The sequence below is a fragment of the Orycteropus afer genome, unplaced genomic scaffold (genome assembly GCF_000298275.1).
Source record: "Orycteropus afer afer isolate SDZICR_OR568_19922 unplaced genomic scaffold, OryAfe1.0 scaffold00715, whole genome shotgun sequence".
NCBI classification, from domain to species: Eukaryota; Metazoa; Chordata; class Mammalia; order Tubulidentata; family Orycteropodidae; genus Orycteropus; species Orycteropus afer.
This window is the reverse complement of record NW_006922302.1, coordinates 269500-274350: the sequence shown is the minus strand read 5'-3', so window position 1 is coordinate 274350 and position 4851 is coordinate 269500.

Here is a 4851-nt window from a genome sequence, read left to right as displayed (position 1 = left end):
GCTTGCTTCATAAAATGAATTTGGGAAGATTCCATCCTTTTCCATGTTTTAGAATAGTTTGAGTGGGATTGGTGTCAGTTCTGCTGTGAATGTTTGGTAAAATTGTCCAGTGAAATGGTCTGGGTCAGGATGTTTTTTTGGTGGTAATTTTTTTACAACCTGTTCAATTTCTTTTTTTGCTATGGATCTGTTCAACTCTTCTATCTCAGTTTATGTTAGTTTAGATAAGTAATGTTTTTCTAGAAATATGTCCATTTGTTCCAGATTTTCAAATTTGTGGGCTACAGTTCTTCATAGTATCCCTATATTATCCTTTTTATTTCAGTTGGTTCTGTTGTGATATCACCAATTTCCATTCTTATTCATGTTATTTTATTTTCTCCCTTTTTCTTTGTTAAATTTGCCAGTGTTTTGTGAATTTTATTAATCTTTTCAAAAAACCAACTACTAATCTTGTGGTAGTTGAGTTTTTGTGTCAACATTGCTGGGCCTGGTTGAGCAGCTGGGCAGCTGGATGTAGTATTCCCCTAGATGAGACTGGTAATCATCTCCATGGTAGAATCTATTGTGAGCACCTGAGTAGCTGCTTTGGGTATGTAATCTGTTTCCTGTATATAAGAAACAACTTTGGAAATGGTCTCTAGCTTATGGCATGCTTGAACCCTGCATGTAGCCATGTGGTTGTTCAGGAACCTGTCATGCTCTGCCATTCTTGGGACTTGAATTAATGGCCTGTTGTGTGGTTTGGTTATATTGGGACTGTGCCTTCTTACTTGTTGGCCTTAGGTTTGTCAGCCTTAGCAGCGAGCAACTGAGTGAAGAAAAGCCTCCTGCCTCAGTGTGCTGGAAGCAGGAGGTAGAGCTGAAGCCCAAGGTTGAGGGGCCTTTACTCAACCTCATGAGTCTGGTACTTTGAACACAGACTTAAAGCCTCCATATTGTAAGAATAAACTCCAGTTTGTTAAAGCCATCCCTTCTGTGGTATATTCCTGACAGAGCAGTACTAGGTAACCAGAACAAGTCTTGTTGATGTTTTGTATTATCTTTCTATTTTCTGTTTCATTTATTTCTGCTTAAATCTTTATTATTTCCTTTCTTCTGGTGATTGTAGGCTTTTCTTGCTGTTCTTTTTCTAATTGTTGGAGATGTCAGTTTAAAGTGTTGATTTTGGCTCTTTCTTCTTTTTTGATGTGTGCATTTATTGCTATAAATTGGCTTCTGATCACTGCTTTTGCTGTGTCACAATGATTTTGGTATGTTGTGTTTTCATTCTTGTTTGATTCAATAAATTTTTGAATTTTATTTTTTATTTCTTCTGTGACCCAGTCATTCATAAGGAGGGGGGGTTGTTTAGCTTCCATATGTTTGCTCTTTTTCTGTTGATCTTCCTATTGTTGATTTCTAAATTGATAGCATTGTGATCTGAGAAGATGCTTTGCAGTATTTAAATGTTTTTAAATGTATTAAGTCTTGCTTTATGGCCTAACATATGGTCTATCATGGAAAATGTTGCATGTGTACTGGAAAAGAATATATTTTGTGCTCTTGTTGGCTGAACTACTCTATAGATGTCTATAAAGTGAAGTTGTTGGACTACATTGTTTAGCTCTTCTGCATCTTTGTTGAGTTTCTTTCCAGCTGTTCTATATTTCATTGAAAGTGGTGTATTAAAGTCTTCTACTATGACTGTGGAGTCATCTATTTCCCTTCTCAATGCTTTTAAAGTCTGATTTATATATTTTTGGGCTCTTTCATTGGGTCCATAGATATTTATATGGTTATATCTTCTTGTTCAAATGATCTTTTAATCATTATATAATGTCCTTCCTTGTCTTATATGGCAATTTTTGTCTTAATGTCAATTTGATCAGAAATATTAATATTGCCACTCCTATTCTTTTTCAATTGCCACTTACTTGATATATGTTTTTCCAACCTTTGATTTTTAGTCTATTTTTGTCTTTGTCTCTAAGGTGTGTCTCTTGAAGACAGCATATTGATGAGTTATGTTTTCTTATAATGTCTCCAACTCTCCATCTCTTGAGTGGTGCATTTAATCCATTTACATTCATTGTAATTATCAACAAGTATGAATTGGTTGCTGTCATTTAGTTATGTGTTTTTTCATATTGTTCCTGGTTTTGTTATTCCATATAATTTTCTGTGATGAGCTCATTATGTTTATGAATCATGTTATCATTTCTTTTGTTGCTATTGGTTTAATATTTGCTAATTTGTGCTTGTCCTCTTTTTTATTGTGATGTGAGTTTTATAATTTTTCTTTGAGGTTACCCTGTTATTTAAATTTTCTCCCTGAGTTTAGAACAATCCATTCTATCTATCTCTCTTGACTTCTTCACCATTTAAAAATTCTGTAACTACTCTATTATTTCCCTCTTTTTGGTTTATAGTTGTCCTCATTTGCCAAATGATGTATCTACGTCCCTGTTTACAATCTTGTAAGCTTATTTTACTTTGGATAATTCCATAGCTGTGTTGGTTTCTAGGTTTTGTCATCCTGTTTATCTTCTAATTTCACCATCATATCTGAGGAACAAATCTGCTGGATGTATAATTCTTACATGGGAATTTTTCTCTTTCAGGGTTTTATATATACCTTCCTATTGCCTCCTCACTTGCATGGTTTCTGCTGTGACATCAAAGCTTTTTCTTATTGGTTTTCCTTTGTAGGTAACTTTTTGTTTTTCCCATGCTACTTTCAGGATCCTTTCTTTGTCTTTGGTTTTAATGAGTTAGATGATGATATGTCTTGGTGATTTTCTTCTAGGGTCTATCTGTTTGAGGTTTGTTGGCCTTCCTGAATGTTTATATTCTCATCTTTCATCTTATCAGGGGATTTCTCTTCTAACAAATCTTGGACAATTTTCTCAGTGGTATTCTTTTTGTCTTCCTGTTTTGGAATTCTTACTACATGTAGGTTATTTATTTTGATGGTATCCCGCATGAACCTTAGGCTTTCTTCATTTTGTTTTGATCTTTTTTTGGATTGAACCCTTTTCAATGAAGTAGTCAGGTATTTGTCTTCAATCTTATTAATTGCATCTTCCATTGATTCAATTCTACCCCTTTGTCTTTTTAAAGTTTTATCTATTATTTCTGAAAATTTAGTATTAATCGTCTGGATTTCTATCTGTAGATTTTGTATCATTCCCAGTTTTTCTTGTATTTTTGTCATTTTGTTCTTGTATATTCTTCTGAAATTGTTCTACATTTTTTATCTCTGTTTTCCTTAATTATGTCAGTGTTTTCTTTGATCTGTCTCTCAATCCTTTAAAGATATCTAAGTTTAATTCTTTTGAATTCCTTATTAGTGAGTTCTAATGCTGCTGGTTCTTCAGGGATGTGTTCTGGGTGTGTATCCTGCTACCTTGTTTCTAACATTTTATCTTGGTTTTGGACTATGATGGTCTGTTATTTCCAAGACATTGTGATATTGCTGTATTTAGATCTCTATTAACTGTTCATGAAGAGCAGTTAAGGGGAAGAATGGCTCTTCTTTGTGGCCATTTATCATTGGCCAGTTGGTGGAGAAGGAAGTGGTGGGTCTCACTCAGTAAGTGGAGCTGCAGGAGGTTTGGGTGTGGTTGTGTTTTATGGACATGATTGCTGTCTCCCACTCAATTAGACAAAAACAACTATCAAAAAAAACATCAAAAAATAAAAGCAAGTGGACTAAAAACACATCACATAAACACATAGGAAAAATCACAGAAAAATGAAAAGAAAAGAAGAAGAAGAAAAACACAATATCTGAGGAGCAGACAATAAAAGTGGTAGAACAATAATAACAATAATTTTAATGCAGACAAAAATAAAACAAACTGAAGAAAAAGGTGTGGGTGGGAATCCGTGCAGGGCGAGGCAGGCCATTCGGACTCTGTTGGAGCACATTGACTGAGATGCAGTTCCTGCCAGCCCAGAAGGTGAGTGAAAGTGAGGGATGCCCATACCTCTGAGGAACAGAATTTCTGATAAAAAGTCCTGAAAACAGATTGCATAGAAAGAATATATACTTAATTTTGTTAGTTAGAGAGGTAAAATAGTATAATGAAGAAAATAAATAATTCTAGATTTGCTACATATTTTCAAGACACAAACTGTGAAATATTAGACCATGTTTTAAAATAAGTCTCCATATAGAAAGAAGGATTCATATCATTCAAATGCTGACAAAACAGTGTCAGAGTTAATATAATGGCTAAAATTTTTCAAATTGGACATGTTTCAAATCAGGCAATGTGTATACAAATGAATAAAATTAAATGATCTGTTGTCATCAAATGAAGGCAAATGTTCTTGCATCTCTTCTGGAAAGTGTTTTTGGTTTTACTCCAATCAAATACATTTTATAATATGGATGTATCTATATATTTTTCTCCTTTTTGTCTGACTTCTACAAATTTCTTTCCTCATACCTATTTTCTACTTTTTCCCAGACCATGTGTTGTATGATATTACTAGTTAGGATAGAAAGTAACAGAGAAACAAAGACAAAATTTAGAGCACTAAAGAATTTACCACCAAAAATATAATACTTCTGCGAATGCAAGAAGAGAATAACTGAAAGGGGTGCCAGAGCAAAAGTTATAAAATATAACTATCTTGTAATAAAGAGGGGGCAATCTGGACATAACACCACTCACTTGGAGCACATTGTAAGAAGAGCTAAATCAGTCAGTAAGCCTAGAGAGGGAGGGCTGAAACAAAGTGGAAAGCTTTCAAGTATGGGAAATGTGCTATAAACAAGTCCTAACTGAATAATTAAAAATCATATTATTAAGAAATACTTTTAGTACCCTACAACTAAGGACATTGGTCTACAAAATGTAT